Below are 24,292 nucleotides of genomic sequence, written 5' to 3'. Positions count from 1 at the left end.
GGGCCTCAGGACAAGTGGTCCCTGAAAAAGGGGCAGATGTTCCCATTTGTTTACAGTTCCTGAAACACCTGGAATTACCTGTCATTACAGCCACGGTTATTGTTATTGTTGCTTCTTGCCAATACCCTTGGATATCTGGTGATAGAGAACACAAGAAATTACATTTCAGATGGGGTCATGCCTTTTCTTCTCCTTTAGAAAGGTTTTGTGAGTGTGGTGCTGGGGTTTTCAAAGGAAATTCACTGGGGCCTCGCTCTGGACCATGACCCTGTGTAGCAGAATGGCGTTTGGCACAATGCAGGCCGTCTTGGGCTCTGTCCATGGGGTTTAGTGAGTGACTGGAAGGTCTTCATTACAATGCTTAGTTGCCACGGGCACAGATGGAATGACATTACACAGTGTGGCCCTAAGTTAATGGAGAGTGGTTTTTTTTTTTAAACAAACATAATGGAAATTGTACATCTAAATGAGGGTTGTGCCCTTCCAAAGTTGTAGCATGGAAGGCAATGCATTTAATCCATTGACACTTTCCTGAGCCAAGCATTGTTGTAACTTCTGATTTGAAGTTGCCTTCAGGGTCTGTGGCACATTAAAAATATATTTATAAAATATTTATTGTGTTTTTCTCCTGATTACAAAAGTTATATGGGTTTGTTGCAGAAAGTTTGAAAAGTACAGGAAAACACAACTGAAAAAATAAATTATCCATAATCTTAACACCCTGATATGACCCCTGTCAAAACCAATGTCCATCTTTGGTGATTTTTCATGCATCTACAAACACGGATGTAAACACACACACTGACATATGCGTGTTTATTCACTGAATTGAGGGAATAATCTTTTTACTGTCATTTAGACTGCTTAAAAATATATGGTGGCACATTGCTTTAAACATCTTCAGTGGTCCAAATATTTTTCTTGATGGGGATGGATTTTATTTTTGGAAACAGCCGGAAGTCGGTGAGAGCCAAGCCTAGGTATCTCCATTATCAAACTGGCTAATATATTTTGTGAAAACCAACAGACTCATGTGACTATAGGGTAATAAATTTGGTTTTCTTGGGTGGATCAATGTGACTTAATGTTATACCCCAAAAGCAGAGTCCCATGAATGTTTTAAGCCATGGCAAATCATTGGCTTAAGTGTATGGAAATCAAAGGTGAATAATTCAAAGGAAAGAGCACTCTTTTAGATAGAAAACTTCTGGTTCTATATTTAAGGAACATGTACCACTCACTACAAAGCAAGGCAGAGGGTTTTCTCCCATAGTCTTGGAGCTTCTGTGTTTTAAGTGGTTTAGCGGCCAGTCATCATCCTCACTTTTTTGAAAGCCATCTTTGACAAGATCCTGAACCTCTCTTAGCCTGGCCAGGATGTTAGTCTGATAGTTCAGACTGCTTCTTACTTCATGAATGTTTGCTGGGGTCAGCTGTCCTCTACTTTATGTAAATGTGATTGTCCCTTGCCTTGGGGCAGTCAAAAAGATGGGCAGAGGGGGATTACAGTTTTTAAAATAGCACCAGTTAAATATATTACCATTTACCCATCCTAAAATAATAAATAGTTTCCAACAGATTAATTAATATGCAATGATAATTCAATGCAATTATAAAAGACAGAATCCATCAATTCAGCCCTTGGAGTTCGCTCTTCTGTCGCCATCCACCACCAGGGTCTGTTCTACTGATGAGGGTCTCCTTGCTATCCTCCTGGACAATTACCGAGATCCTAGCAGGCCAGCTAGGACTGTATTAATGTAAACACATTGGCAGCCTCTCATGTATCAAGAATGGTGACTGAATACCAGCAATTAATGTCTTGGTCCCCAAACTTGCCAATCTCTATTTTGTCTTCAACAGATGTAGATGATAACTTGGGAAAAATGGGAGTCAGGAGCTGGCTTGGCTCTGGAAGCCTCCTAGATCAAGAAGATAAATTACCCTTTCCTAATTTAGCTATTGGATTTTCTATAGATGCCTTCCACCAGTTCTCTAGTTCTAAAACTTCTTTGGTTTCTATTCATGAGACTCATACTTTGTGGGGATCCAGATTCAACCAACATTTATTAAGCCCCTATTATGTAGCAGATAGGGTGAAAGGTGATTTTACTCATTTTATTCCCACATCCATCCAATTTTGCATATGATGATGAAATTGAGGTTCAGAGGGGGTTAGTAACTGCCCCAAGGCCATACCACTGATTAATGGGGAGGTAGGATTTAAATCTAAGTACTGGGATTTCAAGGACAGTGTGTATTCCACGTTGCTTTGCTTTGCATCATGCATCTCTCATCATTCATTCATTCATTTATTCAATACATTTGTGCACTTGTTGCTTATTTATTACCTGTCTCTTCCCATTAAAATGTAAGCTCCCCAAAGGTAAGCACTTTGTCTTGGTCACACTGTATTTCCAGCACCTAGAACCAAGCCTTGCATCCAGCAGGTGCTCAACGCTGGTTTTGTGTTGTGTAGTGAAGAGAGGCTACCTGTCTTAAAATCCTTGCTTAGCCACTCTCTAGCTGTGTGATCCTGGGCAAGTGACTCAACCTCTCTGTGCCTGTTTTCTTACCTGAAAAATGGGGATAATAATGGTGCCTACTGCATTGGTGGTTGTGAGGATTAAGGTGCTTAGAATAGAACTTGGTTCATGTAAAGTGATTAATAAATGTTAACTATTCCTATTATCTGTTGAATGAATAAAATGTTTGAGTGCCTATTAGGTGCTAGACTTGGGATAGAGCAGTAAACAATACGTTCACTGTCCCAGTCCTCATGGAACTCACAGCCTAGTGAAGTAGAGAGTGGAACAGTGGAATAAGTGCTGAGAGAGGGGAAGCACAGGATACTGAGGGAGCAGATGGGAGACGGTCAGGGATGGCTTCCTGGAGTAAGTGGTGTCTACACTGAAACCTGAAGGATGAGTCAGCATTCAGGTGGAGGAGGGCTGGGGAAGAAAGAGGGCCTAGATGGAAAGAAAAAAGCATGTGCAAAGGCCCCAGAGGTGAGAGGAATATGGTATGTCTATCAATTAGAATGCTTTTAGTTACAGGTAATGTAAGACCCAAATAAAAGTGGTTTTAATAATAAGGAAAATATTATATCATTTCTGAGAACAAGGAGTCTAGGTGTAGGCATGCCAGGGTTGGTTAATTCTGGGGCTCAAACAGAATTTTTGTCTCCAAATTCTTTCTCATTCCTCTCTGCCATCCTTTGTGTCTTGGCTTATCCTGTCAGGTTGCTTTCCCCTCATGGTCTCAAGGTGGTCCCAAGATGGCATCACATGCAGACAGCACATGCCTATTTTGGAGGATGAAAAAGTTTTCTAGAAGCCCAGGCTTTCCCCTCAGGTTTCATTGGTCAGAATGGCATCACATGCCCTTTTTAAAACCAATCACTAGCAAGAGAAGCAGTATTACCACATTGGCTTGGACTGATTAAGATTCATTCCTTACGGCTGGGGCCAGCCTTCCCTAAAGCTGTGGTTGCCTAATACTGGAACAAATTTGGGCTTACTTAGGAAGGACGATGTGAGGTGGGGTGGGAATGCTACCGGGCAGGCAACTAACAAGAACCCCGCGGTCCCCTCTGTGCCCTGAGCTGCACTGCTCACATATCACACGGGGGTAGCACCTTGAAGCAAGAGAGATGCTGACCTGGGAGAATGTCTTGTGCCCCAGTGAGGGCATAAGAACCTTGCAGCAATACCCAGATGCTTATAACTGAGAGAAACAAAACAGTCTCTGGATCTGCCTTTTGGACCATGGCAGATAGTTTTTATTTGAGAGCATACATCCTTTCATTTTACTGGACTTGTATGCTTTTGAAGTATTTTCCCTCTATTCAACCAGTTTCTCTTACTCGCTTGATGACATGGGTAGTTGAGGGTGACAGTGTGTGTGAATGGAGGGTAGGTCGGGGTTGGGTGGGTAGGAAGAAGAGAAATGCAAAGTAATCGCGGGATCTTAAATGTCATGTAGGATAACTGCCGCCTTGATGTGTAAATCTCCATCACTCTGATGCTGCTTGGACACTGCCATGGACGGGGAGCTCAGCACCTCACAAAGCAACCTTTCTTTGGAAGTTTAATCTTCTATCCCTTTGTCCTCTCTCTAAACTTTTAGGAAGAAAAGCTCCGTGATGTCCCATGGCCCTCAACCTTCCTCTAGACACCTGTAGTTCCACCTGTACCTACAGTCCACCAGTTCCTTAATTCACTGGATCTGCTTCCCAAACCCAAAAGCCCAGGCTTGCTCCATTTGGTCACAAATGTCTGCTGAGTCCACCGTGGAAGCCATGCCACTGTCTTATCATCTGATGATTTTAACTTACTTGGCCTATCTGCCTGGATGCCAGACCTTCTGTGGTTTCAGGCTCTGAGCCCCACACGCCTCTTCAGATCTATACTCCTGCCCCTCGGCTCGTTTTGACCAGGCCCTTATAACTCTAAGACTGCTTCCCCCCTCTGCTCTGCTCCCTCCCCACTCCCAGGCCAGGAGAATTCACATGCCCCCAGATTCTCATTTCACTCTGTCACTCCTTTATCAACCATGCTCCTAAACTTGTGTTTCTTGCCTTTCCCCTCCTCGTAGCTCACTGAAGTTTTCATGCCGAGCCATGCCTGGCCCTTGGAAGAGGAGACATTGTGGCTGGCCCACACTCTGGTCTTCTGGTGCTGAGAATGGGCTTCACTGCATCCTCTACCTTTCTGTCTCATCCCCTTAATGGCCAGTGATGTACCTTTTGGAGGTGGTGGGCTGGGGTGACAAGTGGAGTCTGGTCCACAAAACAGAGCCAAGCTCCCCAGCCCATGCAGGCCCTGTGACCTGGACCTGCTGCCTCGACTCCCCAGCCCTCAGAGATGAGAGAAAGCGCATCCTCTTACCGCATGCTCTTTCCTTGGAAACATCTGGCATGCAGCACACTGGTGTGGCATGGCAGTGTCACCCCTAAGCCAGAGAGGAATGAGCCCTCCTGTCACAGACTGGCTTTGTGCCTTGTTTACAGCATATTTTTATCTCACTTTCACTTTTCTTTTTTTTTCTTTTCTCCCATTTCTGAAATTTAAATATTTTATGTCAGTTCAGTTATTTTTATGACAATCCCCTTTCCCTTCCAGAAACAGAAAGCAAAAGAGATTCAAAATCCACTGGGGCATCTGTCTCCCACTTTTAATTAGTCCCTTTTCCTCTTGCATGACACAGGCAGTAGTAACCGCAGGGTGTTCTGTTCTAACCCCCCTGCACCAGCCCCTTACCACTATTCCCCACCCGCCCAGGGTTCTTTGGGCTCCCAGCCACCCCCATGTGGTCCTGCTGAGCTACAACTGGGGACAAGGATTCAGAGAGGGTGCTGAGGCCTTCTCTGAACCTGAGTGGATAAAAGGCTGATCCTGCAGCATGACTTTTATTTTCTGTCCATGAATTCATTGTAGGCAACGTCATCTGATTGTATAGTTACCCTCAAATGAGAACTAGCTTTTTAGACCTATGTCTTAAGTGAAGGAGGCTGGAGTAGAGGCCAGGATCTGGGTATTCTAGGCCTGCCTTTCCCTCCTGACTTAGATAAGCTCTGTGCCCCATCTGTCATACAGAGGGATGGCTGTCTCTTACCTCCACCCTCCACAGAGATTAGAGACTATAAGAGCTTGTGCTCCTTGGTGAAAGGGAAGATGATGAATTTCAGCAAGATTATTGTGATTGCTTATTGCTCCCCTCTTGGAGCATGTCTCTTCCTCCAAGCCGTTGTCAGTAGAGGGTTATTGAGTCTCCTTTTTCACTGGTTCACTTCTACTGTACTGCCTGCCTCTCCTGGGCCTGTCCAGAAAAACCTGAAGCATCCCAGTTGGTCAACCCCCTCCAAGGCTTGGGTGCCCTGTGCAAGGCCCTCCTCCCTCCCACCCACAGTCCCCAGCTCTGTGAGCTGCAAGGAAGGTGTTGCATCTGTCCACGATGGGCCTTGCTTTGCTATGGCTTGGTGGCCAGAGAGAGCTGAGGCCCTTGCCCCCAGCCCACGCCCTGTACAAGGGCATATGCGTCTTACGTTGGGATGGTATGTTTTAGTTTTCACAACATTTCATACAACCTGCCTTTCCTTGTTTCACCCTCATCATAACCCCCATGAAACAGGAATAATAGGAAGGACATTTAGCTTTCTTTTCTAGAAAACATAATTGAGGTTCTGAGAGGTTAAATGATGTACTGAGGTTAATGCCTCTAGTTAGTGGCTGAAGCTGGGCAAGAACCCAGGACTCCCGACTCCAATCGAGGCCTCTTGTCACTGCATCCCATGACGAACAGGCCTGGCATCTCAATAGAGCAGCCTCTCTGCTTCTTCACATCGTGTCTGGCACTGCCTGGCCTTCCTACGTCGTCATCTCCTGAGGGTCCGCCGAGTCCTGTGTCGCGTACCTCATGGAGCACTGAGCGGTAGGCAGGGCAGGTGTTCAGGGAGCGGACCACCAGGGGTTTGTGTGGGGAAGAAGGTATGGGATGCGGGGTGTGTGGGTGGGAGGAGGCTGAGGAACACATGTTCCATATTAATCTTTATTTCAATGAAGTTGTTGGAGTTCATGCTTTATTGCAGTGCTTTAAAATAATGTGTTCCTAACGGTGCCCCCGGGGGTAGCACTTGCTCTTTGAGATCCTATTGCTGGAGTGGCTCACGAGACCAAGCACAATAATAGAAAATGAGGCACCCCCTGGTGCACCATCTGAATTTATAATAGCAATTTCTACGATGCCCCGAGGCCAGCTCTGTTTGTATTTGAGAACAGGCGAGAGCTTGGCACTGAGGGGGGCTCCTCCCTTCCTGCCCTGTTTGGATCCATGCTCCTCTTTAACCTGGGGAAAGGTCTGCCTTCAGCCTCCAGCATCTGCCTCTTATCATATGTCTCAAAGGAAAGGACTCATCCTCTCCCACTTTGGTTTTGGTGTGGGCAGGGAGGTTGATGGAGGGGGCGTGGTCTCCTCTTGTCTGTCAGCCGCTTCTCTCCTTCCTCCTCCTGCCTCTCCACCCTGTGTGCAAAGCAGAAAGGCCCTCTGGGGTCTCCTGTGACTTCACCGTCAAAGCGGTAAAATATGAAATGACAACATAATGAAATGAACTTGGTCTCATTAAGATTCCAAATGACTGGCAGTTTTTTTTTTTTTTCCAATTCAGCCAGAGACCCATACCACAGTGTGGACGGCAGAAGTGGGTCAGTGCTGCTGGGGGTGGGGGGAGTGTGGCAGGAGAGGCAGGAACAAGGGGACAGCATGGTTCAGGCTGGGACAGCAGGCCTCGGGACATACAAGGGGACTGAGGAAGAGCTGAATCATCCATCAGAATTTCTGGAGACAAGAACACAGGATTTGGCTGGTGCTGCTGGGAACTCACCCACACAGAAAGCTTTCCTGGACCCAGGAGAGGGATCGGGGTGGGGTGGTTACACGAAGATGAGAAATCCTCACTTCCTTCCAAACTACTTAGTGATTGGCCTGAAAATATTTGACGTGGAAAGCGAACAATAGCACCCCATTCCCTTCACTGAATAAAAAGAAAGCTCACTTTATAGAGTGTGACCAGCCTTTGCACACTGGTGTGCATTCTCCGTGGGGTTGTGTATGTCGTTTTGTCTCATGACAAGCCCATGGAGGGTCAGTGCTATTCATTCATCAGACATTACTGATCCCCTACTATGTGCCAGGCACGGTGGGAGGCATTGGAGAGATGAAGGTGACATTGTCCCTGCTCTCAAAGATCATATTGTCCTGTGTGTGTGCCCTGTGATCACAACCTCATCTCCTTGCTTTCTTTCCTGGTTCAGAGAGTTTCTTAGGTCAATTTATATGTGAATTACTCTCATTCATGAAGGAGTCTTCAGTTTCTGGACATTTGCCCAGAGGCAAAGTCTAGCCCAATGGTTAGCCATTCTGATGTTCCAATCACCCGGGCTGCTTTTAAAACATACTGATGACTAGGCCCTACAGCTGGAGTTGACACTCAGTGTGTACATACAGGTGTGGTGTACTTCCAGCATCCGTCCATTGGCTGGGCTCATGCCTTACCGGTCAGTAGATATTTTGACCATCATCCCCACCCTACTCCAGACTAATGCAATCAAAATTCCTGGTGCTAGAGGCCTGAAAATCTTCCCAGGTGATTCTAATGTGCAGCTAGGGGTGGTTTTGGGGGGCAAGACTGTGTGTGGTATACACACCTTCAAGGTCTGAATGCCACCAAAGCCCCAGGAGCCAATGTTGGGGACAGTTGGACTCCTGCTCTGATGCCCTACCTGGGGTCCCTGGCTGTAAAGTGATGCTGTCATCAAAGGGGGTCACTCAGTGTGGAGCTGCCAATCAGCGCAAGGTGAATAAAGGAATTCTCCGCTTTCAGCTTTTGAGTCTTGGAGGTTATAGAAGCAGAAAAAGGCCCAATCTAGCCCTCTTTTTACATACGATGAAACTCAGGTTAACGTGCCTCCGTGATTTCTGAGGGTGGATATTTCACACCTGCCCCAGGGCCCTGAGGCAGCCCACTTGAGAATTACTTTTGTAGCTGGGGAATATGAGACAAGGAAGCTGCAAGGATGGGCTTTTTAGCATGTGCCTCAAAATTGGGGCATTATTAGGCCAGGAGAAACTCAAATCTTTATGGTTGGGTTAAAGGTGTAAGTTCAGATAAGTCTGTTAGGGTGGGAAATATCAAGTAAGCACCATGGGACCATAAGTAGTGTTATATGTATATAAAACTTCCCCCAACACAATAGTTTTGCTGATGTGGGCACCTCTGTTGAGGCCAAGGAAAACTTGTTTCCCATGGTATGGTGGCACTGAGGAGCCAGCGAAGGATGATGTCTCAGTAACTGCAGGTTGTTGGCCTCTCTGTCTGGCACCCCCAGGCTTCCAGCTGGCATGGCTAGCTCTGTGGTGCCAATTCTGTCACGAATTCCTGACATCTTGACTTCATGACCCTCAACCCACTTACCTCAGGTAGGTGTCTGTGTGCCTACCTACTCCCTCTTCTCTATTCCTTGTTAGAGGACCCAACTCACTTTGAGATGTCTGCTCCTGGAATCTGACTCCCAGAACCAAGGATTTCAAGACTTGGACCTCCTACTCTTGCTTCCACTCCCCCAGTGGCCCTCTGCTGCCCCCACCTGCCACAAGTCTACACTAACCAAAGAAGTCCTCGAGGCCTGCCCCACAGGGCTCAGGAACGACTCTTTCTCTTATGTACCTGGCACTGTCCTAGGCACTGTCACTTAAGCCATCTGGTTTAGTCATTGCAGTCCTGGGTTAAATATGATCTCCATTTTACAGATGAGGAAACTAGGCTTAAGATAGGTGTGTCATCAGAGCTTGAAGAGGAAGAGATAAATTCAAACTCAGTATAATGCTTTTTCCACTATACGTTGGCTGATTCTTTAACCCTTTTGGTTCTGGCAGAAGTAGCAGCTACTGGGGAAGAAATGAGAAGTGATCCAGGAGCAGTAGAAATTACTCACTAAGTTCTTAGAAACTGATTATAGTGAGACTGTGGTCATTCAGGATGCAGAACTCTTGCCTCTATTAGAGCATGGTGTTGCTTTTCCCTTCTCTTCTTCTCACCTCAAGTGCCCTGCATGTTCCTCACCTTGTCAGAGGGTGTGGGTGGCAGGAAAAGTAAGATTCTTGGACTATCCCAGAAGACAGAGTCTGCTTACAGCTCAAGACTCAGGAGGCAGATAAATGAAGAGCAAAGGACACAGACTCTAGTGGGCTAAGCAAGGTGGGAATGTCATAATCCATCCATCAAGAGTCAGCCAAGAAATCTGAAAGGAACTGAGCAAGATGTGGGGGTGGTGCATGAAGAAGCCAGTCATCATGGAATGGGGAAACTGGGATTCTGGAAAACAGACCCCAGCACCAGCCTCTCCCAGAGGATACTAGTGATGAGGCAGGTTCCATCTGAGACTCATCATCCTTCATTCTCTCCTCCCATTGGTCAGACTCAATCCTAAGAGTGCTGAATGTGGAGGCACAGGTGCTGGTAACTGACAACTGCTCTTAGATAGAAAGGTTATGAGGGAGGCAATGGAGGCATTTCTCTGGCATCAAGTTTATCAACATCATTCTTGTGAGGAGTTGAGGAGGGCACTGTTCCTAATGGGAGTGTGCACTGACCTTTGTATAATGACATACAGGATGATGCTCTGAGTGTAAGCAATTGTATACACACATACTGCTGTGTCTGGTCATGTTCACATCCATGCTCACACATACAGTTACTCTGGGATGATGCATTGGCACCTGGCACACAGGTGCTTTGAAGGATCCAGGACCTGAGGTTCAGTGAGGTGGTAGAGACCTGGTAGGTAAGAGTAAGAATTTTGGAGGAAAAGCTAGGACTTGTAAAATCAGAGAGATACTGTGACTCTTGAAAGGCTAGAAGTCAAGTTCAGATAAGTCTGCTAGGGTAGGAAATATCAAGTAGGCACCCTGGGACCATAAGTAATTTCCAGAAACTGACCATCAGTTGGAGAGATGTCACCAGTGGTACAAGTAAGAGTCAGTGTGGGGTGCTCTGATCTTAAGGCAAAGACTCTGTCCTGTGCATTGCTGGGGATTTTGGCCCTAGCCCTACTTGGGGACAATAGAAACTTCAGGTCCATTCTTCTTCCTCCCTCCCTTGATTGCTAAACTTGTGGGAGAAAATCAGCACCTGGAAAAACTTGGCCATTTCCAAGTTATTTATAGTACAAGATTTCAGGCAAAAGGTGACAGAGGAAAGTATTCTGGCTTGTGCTTTATATTGTTAAATTTTGTTCAATCATTCATTTACTCAAAAAGGTATTATGATGTGCCTATTATGAGCAAGAAACTGTACAAAGTGCTGCCGTGAATACAAAGAATAAAGAACTCTTGCTCTCAAGGAGTTTACAATCTTTAGGGGGAGAGAAACATGCAAACAAATAACTCTAATGTGAGTTAAAAATAGCCTGTTGTGAGAACAAAGGGAAAGAAGTGAATAATTATTATGGGGGAGAGTTAGGGATAGTGTCATGGAGGGGGTGACCTTTGATCTGGACCTCAAAGTGTGAATATAATTTTAATTAGAAGGGGAGATGGAGAGGAGGAAGTAGTCAGGAGGGAATTTTGGGATGAGGGAACAGCATGAGTAAAAGCATGGAGGTGTAAAAAAGTGTGTAGCAAGTCTGAGGAAAGGCAATAATCCAGTGCGGCTGGCGTTTAAGGGGCTGCTGAGGAGATGAAACTGGAAATCGTATCTCCAATGAGGAGAATCCAGGTAATTATATAATCCTCCCACTTAAACTAGCTAGTAGGTAAGGGACCTGGGGGGCAGGGGGCGGGGGGTGGGGGACTAGGTCTAGAAATAATACATTACCTTGAGCACACAGTTGCTTCAACACATTTTCCCTTCCCTCTTCTTTTTGCAGCGGTACAACCCTATTCTTTGTGAATGCGGACACCTCCTCTGTACTTGTAAGCTCATACCCTATTTTCCTTACCTACAGACTCTCAGAACTTCCTGAACACCTGTATCTCACCAACTGACCTCCAGTGTGTGCCTCCTCACACCAGCACAGTGGAGCATGCAGGAGGCCAGGTTAAATTAAACATTAAACCATTAAACAAATGTCATTGAGCTTAGGAGAAGGAAGCAGAAATAGATTGCAAATCAGGTGCAAAGTGATGCATTCTGCAAGTCAGCTAGAATAATTTCAGACCCGGGACCTCCTGCTGAAGTGAAGAATGGCGTTTATAGGAGAGAAGCTTAGAATTAATCCTCCAAAATGATAGTAAAGTGAATTCTTTCCTGGCTCTGCTGTGATTGCTCTTCTTCCCATTTCTGTCGCTCCTTATTATTGTAATGAGTTCTGCTCTCCAAAGTGGATAAAGTCACCATTCAGATAAGATGGATAAAGTCACCATTCAGATAAGATCAGTTTTGTCTGGTGCAGCCACGTTGATCTGATCACAGTTTGGACTGCAGCTTTTGAATTCACCTTGGGCATTTAACTTCCGGGAAGAAAGGGAAATGAAAATGCCGATCTGGCACAGAAGTACCTGCAATCATTAGTCAGCTGTGTTCAGGCCCGCTCTCTTTAGCCCTACTGCAGGATAGCAGAGTCTTTGGACATTTCTTGGACTTGGGGCACTTTTTATCCCAATCACCTTTGCCTTGTTCCAATATTTGAATTGCAGCGGAGGTGGTTTCACTAGAGATCATCGGGTCTGCAATTCCTGGCGGAGTCCTCACTGGTCGTGGAAGATGTTAAGTTCCGTACACCTGCTGAGCAGCATGGGAGCTCTCCGTGGTGCTGAGAAAGCTGAGGCGGCTCCGCAGAGAGGGCAGCTGTTGGGAGCTCTCCGTGGTGCTGGAAGCAATACACTTCTATAGATAACTTGAGGGGAAATCGTCCACAGACAGCTCTAAGGATCATTGTTGCTCCACAGGAGGGTTGAGATGAAACCAGGGTAGCAAGCTGTGGAGGACTTGCTGGATGAATGTTCACCCTAAAAACTAATGGCCATTTTCACATTTGCTCTTATTCAGTAATGTCAATTGATTTAGAATGCTTCATTTATTTAGTTTTCTTCCTGGTGGTGAGGGGGAAAAGTAGATGTATATTACATTATTGTCTACCTGAAACACAAACATAATAAAAGAGCCACAATTCATTTATTCCACAAATGTTTCTTCGGCACCTTTAATATGCTAGGCAATGTACTAGGTGCTGAGCCTTGGGCAAACTTATAGCTCACACAAGAATCAGGTGAGATGTGCCTTCATGAAAGCTGCTTTTTGCTCTGACAAGTACTGCTATCTGGTGACTGGCAGCTCTGGACTTCAGGTGGTGGTCATAGCCAAGAAGAGATCTGAGAAGAAGTCTTAGGAATTCTGGGGCTCCCTTGTTACCTCTATAACCTGAATGTGAATGTTACAGTACAGGAGCATTGTGTGGCTTGAGGGGGTTCTAAAGGAAGCAGAGGCCTGTGCAATTCCAAATGAACTGAATCTCCATCTCTGTTTTTTTTTAAGAAAATTATCTTCAAGCTTAGGCTTAAATCAACTTCCTGCTGTGATCTGGCTCCCTCAGTTTGCACAGGGGTCTCTGCGCTGATTGCCCTGAGCAGTAGGCTGGGAAGATGCCTGATGCTGATGTGTTCATGAAAGGATGCACCTGGCAATATGATGGTAATCCTTATACAGCACATACTATATTCTGTGATTTGTTCTGAGTGTTTGAGACGTATGAAACTAGTTAATTATCGCAACCTTTTTAGGTAGGTACTATTATTATAACTATTTTATAGATCAGGAAAGTGAGGCACAGAGAGGTTATATAACTTGTCAAAGGTCACACAGCTAGTAAGTGGCAGAGCCAGGATTTAATACCAGGTAGTCTGTTTCCAGAGACCATTCTCTTAATCACTGTGCTGTAAAAAGCTGAAGAATACAACTTCCTAAGAAGTGGTTACATGTTCCCTGAGGTAAAAAAAAAAAAAAAAAAAAAAAAGTATCTGAGTGGTTGATTCTCCCCTGCTCTCATATATCCTTCCTATAACAAAATGAGGTGTCTCACTTCATTTTGCAGACTGACTTCTAAGAGTGACACACCTGATGCTGTTTCTGATATTTTACTTACGTTTTAGCTGGAATTTTACCAAATAATATTTTTGCCATTATCCTGAAAAAAGTATTCATCCATTTTAGACTACTTTTTATCAGTCAAGAGTCAGGTAAAAAAATTTTTTTTCAGAGAAGCTTTCCCTGACCATCCAGTCTAAAATGGTTCTTCCTTCCCCTAGCTACTTTTCATCACATCCTATGGTTTTGTTTTCTTTATAGTAGTTATCGTTCTCTGAATGTATCTCATTTGTTTATGTGCTTTATTACTTTCTAGTCATCATCTCTACTAGAGTATAAGGTACATGAGTACAGGAGATTTGTTTGTGTTGTTTACTGCTGTATTTCCTCTACTTGAAACATGATATGATCAATAAGTGCATCCCTACCCAAGAATAGTTTGGTAGACTCTAGGAGGAAAATCCAGAGAGAGGAAAAGAGTTAATAAAGTCCTTTGGATCAGGAGAGATTTGTAAGAGCAAGTATAAAAAGGGAAAAAATTCAGCATATGGCTTATTAAAAATCTCTGGATGAGGGACCACTACCAATCAACAAGGACCACCAGCTCTGGGGAGCCAAAGCAAAGAGGTCTTGGTAGCTGTATTCATGAGCCTGGTATGTCTTACCCTACATGCAGAGTTGTTCTGCATGTTAGCTCACATTGGAGATTGACATGAAGGAAGATGGGGTGTGGTCTAGATGTTGAGACAGCTAGCCTGATCCATGAGATTGTCACCTATTTTTCTTGACTTTTCTAGGAAAAGAATGTGTGAATTCTTTTTTCCCCCAGATGCCTACTGTAGAGATCTCACCCATCCCCAGTAACGTGGTCCTCTCATGCTTCTGGCCTGAGCAGCAGTACTAAGACGGGGTGAGATCATCAGTTTTCAAAGTGACCCACACTTGTTGCGTGAATTAGAAGATAAATTGGAGAAAAGGTGATGCGGCATGGAAGAGTGAAGTAGAGAGTTAATATTTAAAAACTAAGAATGTGAAGCCATTGATATATTTGGATTCTTCAGAGGTAATTTATCCATATTTGGTTGATTTTATAGACTTCTAGATTATTTTCTTCCCAGTTTTTGGCATTGATAGTGCCTGCTTACTCACTTACCAGAGGCTGCAAAGTAGAGAGAAGACTTGAACCAGTTAATTCAGAGTTTCGAGCAGATACATCAGAGCATTTGGTGGAGGAAGAGGTTGATTCCCTGGTCCCCATAGTTACATGCCAGATTTTCATATTTTGAGATTTTCTTAGTCAACAATTGCCTAAAATCTATTTTCACCACCAGTGTGCATAGGGCATTAATCACTGAAATCTGTTTCTCACACTTACCCTTCACACAGGACTCTGGTTTGCTTCCAGAGCAGCCTTTGGTGCAAAACTTCTATTTGCTGATGTCTGCATTGCCACAGATCCAATGGGGAGGGAAGGATGGGAAAGGCTTCTCAAGGGACTGGAGACATGGGAGGGGGGTGGGTCAGAGAAAACTACTGATTAGAAAGGAGAGAAAGAAAGTAGAGAACTAAAACTAATTTCCATTAAAAGAAATCAAGGGATAAAGGACCTGGGGTTGGACACTTTTGATGGATACCTTTGAGGTTACAGAGAGGAAGAGGGAAGTGCACAGGTATGGAAACCAGAAAGCCCTAGATCTGAATTCCTTCCCTGGACCTCCTTTTCCAGCCTTATGGAATTTTTCCAAGTATTAAATGAGATAATACATGTGAGATATCTGGCACAGAATAGTTGTCAAACAAGTAGAAATTATTATGGGCTTTATAAGTGCCCAAACCTTCTTTTTCCAGTCATTTCTCACATATTTATTGAGAACTTTAAAGTGCTAAGTATAATTATATAGATGTGATCTCTGCCCTCCTGCAGTGCAGATCTTTCTAGTGAAAAAAGGAGCAGTAGTCATCTTTAAGAATATTTCTTAGCAACCTAGTACTATACTCCGCATTTACCTAACACCTACTCTTTTCCCAGCCCCTCCCTGCTTTGTAGGAAGGGAGTATAGTTGTAGGAGGAGGGGTAAGTGGGCTTAAGAATGTTTCAGAATATAGGAGGCCGGACTGGGATATAAAAAGGGCAGAAAGAAAGAGCATCATTTATTTATTCAGCAGACATATATGGCCTACCAGCAAAACCTTAGCCCAAGCAATGGGCTCTGGTAGAACTTCCAGGTTAGTGGGGGCTTAGCATGAGAGAGAGCGAGAAAGCAGGAGACAAGAAAGCACGCAAGTTCTTGAGATTGTGGGCTGAAGAGAGGAAGATGGAGTGGATGAAGACTGTGGAAAGGGAAGAAAGAAGGGAAATCACAAGTTGTAAGGAGAGTGGCTCAAGCAGTGGGTTAGGAAACTGAGCAAAGAGCTGGGGGCGGCTGAGTGGTATCAGGAAAACAGATGGTGATCCTTGAGAAGGAGGGTGCAGATGGCAGTGGTGGCAAGCAGGCAGCGTGGGGTGAGGAACAGTCCCAGCTCGACCACTCCAGGAGAAGAGGGGCTGGAACACAACTCCTCATGCTCACTCATGCTGGATGAGCTCCGTGACTCATCTGGTCCCCAATGTGGCATCTGACGAGGGTACCAGGAGGAAGGATGTGGGAGGTTACATGGTTCTCTGTGATGGGCCTTGGAGGTTAGACATGAACCTCAAGCAGCCAGGAATTCCTGGTGAGGAAAGAAAGCTCTCCCACCAAGAAAAGAACACAAAAACCCTGCTATATTCAGATCCAATCTCCCAGGTTAAGTTTCCACTGTCTGTTTGACCTTGGGCAAGTAATTTGATTGCTCTTGGACACAGTTTTCTCATCTGTAAAATAAAAGGGTTGAGTTAGGTGATACTTAAAATACTTTTAAGCTGTAAAATTCTATGATTCTGAGAAATATTTGAAGGTCTGGACTGTAGGGGACAGAGTAGACTTATTTGTCTACTACTACTAAAGTTGTGTGTGAAGAATAACTGTGAGGAACAGTGATTAATTCCCTATGCACTCGGGTGGCGGAGATAGATTTTAAACAATTGTTGCCTAAGATATTAGGAAGAGGAAGATTTTGGGTTAATGTAATAATGTTTCTAAATATTGGAGTCGTCTAATGATGAGTTGAGTTACTTTGTAAGGTAGTGAGCTCTCTCTTGCAGGAAATGATCCATCACAGATTGAATGATGATATTTTTGGGGTTGTTAATAAAAGGAATTCTTCCCTCTGCCCCTACCTTTAAGAAATATTATGAAACATTATGCTTCCCTGCAGACTGGTTGAGCATGTGATTATGTGGTAAATGGTGGTGACACGTATATCTCAGAAAAGGATGTTTTTCATATTAATGGGTCTCCTGTGTTGGAGAAAAGGTTTGTGGTAAAATAACTATGGAAAACACTAGATTAAATAATGTTAAGCAAGTTTCTTTTCTGCAGGATTCTCAGAGACTTAAATATATTAACATGCATTATGAATTTTCTAAATATATTTGACAATGTAGTGTTTTTCACAGAGTATCTGATAGGAATAGTGACCTCCTCCATTCACTTGGAGAAACGTTGCTTTAAGCGATAGTCTTATGTTCCAAGTCCTTTTCCCCTAGAAAGAAGGCATCACAAATTCTCTGTTGTGCTGGGCTAGGTCTGATGAGGAAGCCTGATTTGGGGCTTACAGCCCTAGGGGAGGAGGCGGGACTCTGGATGATACTGTTAGACTTAACAGTACTGTTAGACTTAGATGAGTCCCTCCTTGTGTCTCAGTTTCCTCATATGTCAAATGGGGAGAAATATTTTGAGTCCAATCCTTTTTAGAGTTGAGGTGTCACGATCCAGTCTAGGGTAGTGCCTATGGCGTTTGAATTTGAAATTGAATCACCTGGGCATCTTGTTGAAGTGCAAATTCTGATTCAGCAGGTCTGCTGGGGTGGGGGTGGCGGTGGGGGTCGAGATTCTGCATTGCTAACACACTCACTCGTAGGCAGTGCTGCTCCAAGTGCAGTAGAGTAGTGAGGGTTCAGGAAGCCACACAGCGTGGCTCTTATCAGGAGCATCTCGTCTTACAGAGCAGCAGCAAGCTTTCTGGTGTCACTGCTTTCCCTGGAGATCTGGTCTGTGTTTTTGAAAGGTATTATTCACATGGGAAAATAAACCAGGCATCTCTCCTGTGTCCCTGTGGCGAGGTTTGCCATGGGACCCTCCAGGGGAATCCCTCTTCCTCTTTCGTCTCCCCACCCCCACTGCCTACGGCTCCCCAGTCAGTTAAGCTATTTTTTGAGTTTGAGTTAAAACCATTTCAGACATATTTTTAACCACGTCCTGTTCAAAAAGCTGTTAGCATTTGGCAATCATTCCATCCTCAGCTTGAATCCTAGGGAGGGTGTTTCTTTCTTTTTTTTCCACAACCGGGCAAAAGTATATCATTTAAAAATAGTCCTAGTGCGTGGGTCAGAGAGAATGGTTGCTGGGGATGGGGATAGAGATGGGCGGGCTTTGGATTCCACAAAATCATCACTGCTGAGGCTGACTTTCCTGCTTGTACAGGAGTCTGAGCTGGCTTTACAGTGTTAAGGGGTAGGGAGGGTGTGAGGGCTGTCCAGCAGAGGGAGAGAGAGACGATGCAAGGAGGGGCTGAGGAGGGGCGTGGGGCAGCATGTCTCAGAACTGGGCCTGGTTGAACCTCCACAAGCAAGGTCTCCAGGAATGGAAGCAGAGTTGACATCTTCCAGAGCCAGCACATTACTATTGCCATCATTATGAAGCTTTTATTAAGGGCCTCCTGAGAGTAGCACACATGCTAAGTTGTTTTATTTTTCATTTAACAAACACATAGCCTTTACACTGTGACAAGCACTGTTTGAGTACCTTAAAAATATTGACTCATTTAATCCTCACAACAACTCTGTGAGGTAGGTTCTATCATGATGCCATTGTATAGAAGAAGAAACTGAGGTGCAGAATGGTCAAGCAACTTGCCCAGTGTCCTGAAGCTTCTATGGGGTAGAGCTGCATTCCAGCCTATGCGGTCTGGAGCTGGAGTTCATGCCCTTTGCCACTACACTATGCTGATTCTCCCAGGGATGTAGGTCCAGGCTTCTTGGCACTCAATCTGAAAGTGTCTGTGCCAGCTCAGTCTGCTCTTACCTATCTGGTGGGAGGAATGAAGTTTAAAACAGACAAGAACTTCCATCATAAATGGAGAAAACAATGTTTTTTCCGAAAGCAACCATCAAGTATTAATAGGTAACTCCCTGTCACTCAAACATTCAAACCCATTAAATACTCCAAATATACCTGGACCATGTTAAAATTTGATCCCTAAGCAGGAAATTCTAGAACTGCTCTGAAAATGATCAGAGTGGGTGGAAACAGTTTCCTTCTCAGTTTTTTTCCTGTAAAGTTTTTTGGTGACATATTCTGTCATCATCAGTCTAGCCAAGTTGCTTGCTCCTGGGTGCTCTGGGGAAGGATGCAGCCTCAGGGCTACCATCCCACATCCTACAGGATCTCCCCGAGGCTGGAGTCCTGTCCCAAGGGCTGGTTCCTCTCAGCTGGCAAAAGGCTGCTGAATTCAGGGAGATGGCTGAGAGGCTTCTACTGGCTGCAAGCCCCCGAGAATGTTTTATTTCCATGAAATAAGCAGGAAAGGAAAATGAGGGTAGAGAGCTCCCCACTGGAGTTGGAAGTTGGAGACTTTTGGCCTTCCTGGGAGCGAGCCTACCCTGGTGGAAGGGATGCTTGGAGTTAGAGACATTCCATGGGCACTAACCTCCTGAAGGCCTGAATGCTCAGGCTTCCCTTGGGCTTCTGCCCTCACATTCTTGCAAATGTTCCATTCTAGAACATATTTCTCTGGATTAGGTAACTGGCTTTCAGAATTGGGGGAGTGCTGCTATTGGCTCCCCGGGACTCACTGTTGGCCCTGTGTCCTCTTACTGGACTGCAGGGACAACCCCTTCTGTACCAATCGTCTCCCTGAAGACGCCAGGCCCCTCTGTGGTACTGTCTGCACTGCACGGTGCATGTCTAATAATACTAATTAATAAGCAGTCGCTTATTAATAACACTGGAGACATCATCACGTAGGTGACAGAAAGTCAAATAAACTCCAGTAGGCCAGCAATGCAGCACAGCCCTTGGGGGAGGAGAGGAGGGAAGAGCTCAAAGGATCTTTGCAAGGGGCTTTACGCAAACTGTTCTGAGCCAATAGCAATTTGAGGCTGAATTTGAAATCTGCTCAGGAGCAAGGCATGTGGGGACCTGAGACCTTAACTCAACTGAAGTCCTGGCCGGGGATTAGCCGAACTGTCTAACGCCCCATTTCTAGTGACTTGGTCTTGGCTTGAGAAGTCTTTGATATTTCCAGGGTTATTTGGGGTAGAGCAGCGGGAACTCAGAAAGAAAGGACAGTATGTACACCCAGCTAACGGATGAAGAAGCTGAGCCCATTGACCATCATCATTGTTTTCCAAAGATTATTGAAAGAATCAGTAAGTTAAAGAAAGAACCTATATAACGAAGCTAAAAAACTTCCAGCCCAAGGAACCCCTGAAATTCACACACCAAGAGTCATTAGGGCAACAGGGATGTATATGTTAAGTCTATTTATCTATAACCCTGATTTTATTTGTTGTTAGTGCTATTGAGTAGATTCTGACTCCCAGCAGCTCTGTGTACAGCAGAGCCCAACCCTGCCCAGTCTTCTGATCTTATACGCATAGTCTTATTTATAAATATGCAGTTGCATGTATTTCAATAAATAACATAATAAAACCAACTTGCCGTGAAGATTAAATGAGATAATGCATGCCAACTGCTTATATTAGTACCTGCAGGTGGTAATAATGCTAATAATCAGGGCTGATAGCTGGTATGCCCCAGTAGGGTCAAACCAGTTGCTTATAGCCAGCTTCCAATCTGATTGGTTGCTGCCCGAACCATCTCAGATATTAAATATTTTAAATTCCACTCTGATAATGATAACTGATACTCTATTGTGGACTTTCTACGTGACATTTACTATTATAGGTGCTTTTGATATAATTGTCATAGGAAATGTTTGAGGATGGTATCATCATCATTCCCATTTTACAGATGAGAAAACTCAGGCTTGAAATGTTAATGACTTGGCCAAGGTCTCATGGAAAGCAAATGGTAGATCTAGGATTTGAACCCAGAGGTCCTCTTTGCAGAGCCTTGGAATCTTAACCACGATGCTGCCAAGGAGAGAGCCAGCAGGGTGACTTGTGGTGATGGTGATTATTATTATTGTCATTATCATCATTGTATTAACTTGATTTTTTTCCCCAGAATGTCATGGACAGCTTATCCTTTTGATTGGTGATGAAATTGTTCCTTGCTCCATCCTGAAAGCGCCCGTCTGGCATATTTGAGAAAAGCTGAAATACTCCGTCCCGTTTTGTTCTCCTCCTGAACTAAGTGAAGGCAGCAGCCACACAGCCCAGGAAAGGATGATAGGCTCACAAGGGAATCTTCTAAGCTAATGGCCTCTGATCATGGCCCTCTCAGCCCAGGACAGAGGTGCGAGCAATGGAAGACCAGAGTCTACGAGGGCTTCAGTTGCCCCCATTGGGTCTCCCTTTAAAAAACCTCAGTACCATTGCTGACATGGCACCGTCACTGGGCAAACGCCTGATACTGCTTTTTGCTTATGGTTGCATTACATGTCTGAAAGGAGACCTGTCTAATTGTCTTTGATGTTGTCTTTCTCTGCTATTTTGCACATATTCACCCTCATAAATCCGGAGCTATCTGAGGGGATGCTGGATCACTGAGAACGAGGAGAGTGGTAGTTAGCTAAAATGCTATGGAGGAATTAGATAAAATGAGCCAAGAAATTTCATGATAAAAGGCAAGCTAGAAGGATACACCTGGAGTAATTGAAAGATAAATAACACTTAAGAAGCCCAAGGAACTACCAAACAGAATAAAATGATAATAACAAGTATATTCAAAATACACAAGGTAAAGTAGGTTGGAAGGCAAAAGAGCTAAAAACAAGTAAATGATAGCAGCTGTGGTGATACCCTAGTAGGCTGAAATATTAAAAGTGAAATGATGAAATAAGGGAATGCTAACTATAGGGGGCAGTCCAAAGTTAATAATCCCATTCAGGGGCAAAGCAGCCCTTAGGGCCGAGGTAGTGGACATTTGTTAAGCATTTCTGTGGGAAAGGTGTTCTGCAGGTATTTTATCACTTAATTCTCACAACAACCTATGAAATAAGGACAAGTATTATCTCCATTTTATAGGTGAAGATGCTGAGACTTGGGGAGGGAAAAGAGAACTATTCGAGTCACATGGAATTTCGGTGGCCAAGTTGGGATTAGAATCGAGGTATATGTCCTAACTCTAGGTTGTCCTGCAGACATGCAGTGGACATCTCGAGGAGATGTCCTTCTAAGACTGCTGTTTGCTGGAGGAGCCCCATGGGAGCTGACATCTGCAGGGCAGTGAGTTCTCAGCTTCCCCCTTTGGGCTTATGCCCTCATGTCCTCTGGGCCCCTTAGGTCTTTTCCTCTGCTCCCAAAGGTGAGTGTACAGCTGCCCTGGCTGGTCCCAACGTCCTGCTGGATCATGGTGGTTCCTTTACATGGTTCTTCCCCCGGAAGCTTCAGACAGCTTGCCCAACCCCATGTACTGTGCCCTCTGAACTTCCCTTTCACATTCTGAGAACAAATAAGGTGCACGGGCTTCAAGGAAGGCCAGGTAAGGAGGACAGAGATCACATGGCCAGGGCAGTTCAGGTCCAACATAAACTGCTGGAAGGTGAGGTGTCATGCATGAAATTAATCCATCAAACCCTGTTTGTTTGTATTCCTATTATATGCTGGGTACCATGAAGGTGTTGAAGATTAGGGACCCAAAGAAGAATAAGAAAATGAGATTATGATCTGAAAGGTAAAACAGACTGAAAAAGTAGACTACTAATGCTGGAATTGCATGTGTCTGTTCAAGCCCAGCCCAAATGCCACGTTAGTCCACCAAGCTTGCCTTCATATCCCCCATCTCCAAATCAAAATTTATCACTTGCTTCTTGACAATCCCATAGGGCTTTCTTTACTCTTTCATGACTCTCACGCTCTCATGCCTGCTGTTTCCCCTTGCTTTACAGGAACACACCTCTGTCTTCCACCAAAGCATAGTGGACTCCTTGGGGCAGGGACCTTGACTTACTCTTTTTGGTTCCTGTGAGCACAGTGCCTGGTACACATGCTATCAAAGTTTGCTGGGCTGGGTAAGTGCTAGGATGGCTGGAAGAATGTCCAGTAAAGGGTAGAAATATGAGAACGACTCTCCAAGGAAGGGAGGCAATATAGCACTATGGTTGGGCAGGCAGGCTCTGAAGTTGGATAGACATGAGTTCAAGTTCATTCTTGGTTATTTCCAGCTGTGTGACATTGGGGATTCTCCCTAAAGCTTTGATTTCCTTAACTGTAAAATGGACCTCAACTCTCAAATAGCACCATCCTCACTGGACTGAATAAGATGACCCATGTGCTGGCATATGGTAAGTACTGAACAGCTGGTAGCGGCTACTCCTGCCACTGGTGCTGGCCAGAGGGAGGATGTGCCATGCAGCCCTTAGAAAGGGAAGGCAGGAGAAGAAAGGAGATGAGGCTGCTTACCCACTGTGAGGTACCAGGGCCTGATGCTGAATAAAACCTTGTGTCTGGTGCCACCGACTGTCATCTCTTGTTTAGGCTTGACTGGGGAAATATTTCAGGGACATGGACTAGTTCAGCAAAACTGGCGATGGATTTTGAAGGGTTTGGGTTCAGTGGAAATACCTAGGCCCTGAGCTCCGGGTTCGAGCCACAGAAGGGAGCCATCTTCCTGTTCCACCATGCACTGAATCCCTGCCTCTGTCTCTTAGCTCGCAGCCCCCGCGGATGGGGTTGGCTCTGCCTCTGTCTGTCTTCACTGTGTGGAGTAGCCCTTGGAGGGGAAACCCCATTTGTCACCTTCAATTCTATGTCCCCAGCCCTTGCACTGTGCCCTGTGCCTACTCAGGCATTCAAAGTGCTTGTTGAAGGAATGGATTTGTGTCCTAGTTACAGCCCTAACCTCTACCTGATGCACAAGGATTGCTCTGATTTTGCAAGGAGGAGCGACTACTCAGGGAAACTGAGGCACGCTTCTAGGTCAGGGTCCTCTCCACTCCCTCAGTCTGCAATAAGACACATGCATCTTCAGCAGTGGGGAAGTGGCTTAGTCTACTGAAGCTGTAAATGAGGATTTTGTCTTTATTTTTAATTCTTGCTCTAGTTCTAGCGAAGAACCTTCCTCAGGCTGGGGTGAAGGGAGAACTGAGCTCCTGACACTGCCTCTTAGTGCTAGGGGGCTGCAGAGTGCCCCTCCCTGATGATATCTTCTCAGCTGTTTGCAAAACAGCCAGGGAGGAGGCGAAGCCCTGAGCCAGGCAGCCTGGCTGTCTCTTTAAATGCCGGGGTCTGTGTGGGAGAGGGAGGGGCCGGCTCTGGAGTGCGTGAAATTCCTGGGCTCCTCCGGCAGTCTCAGGCTTCGAGCTCAGCCCTACACATCTCCTCTTGCATACAACTCACTGAGAGGGAGAGGCGAGCGTGTCCTCCTCTCTCCCAGCCGCCAGCATCTCCAGCCACCAAGGACCTGCTTTTCGCACCTCCAACACTCCCCTCCCTTCTTCCCCGCC

Source organism: Ceratotherium simum, chromosome 24 (genome assembly GCF_057802395.1).
Source record: "Ceratotherium simum simum isolate JZ-2026a chromosome 24, ASM5780239v1, whole genome shotgun sequence".
NCBI lineage: Eukaryota > Metazoa > Chordata > Mammalia > Perissodactyla > Rhinocerotidae > Ceratotherium > Ceratotherium simum.
Note: the sequence above shows the minus strand (reverse complement) of the source record.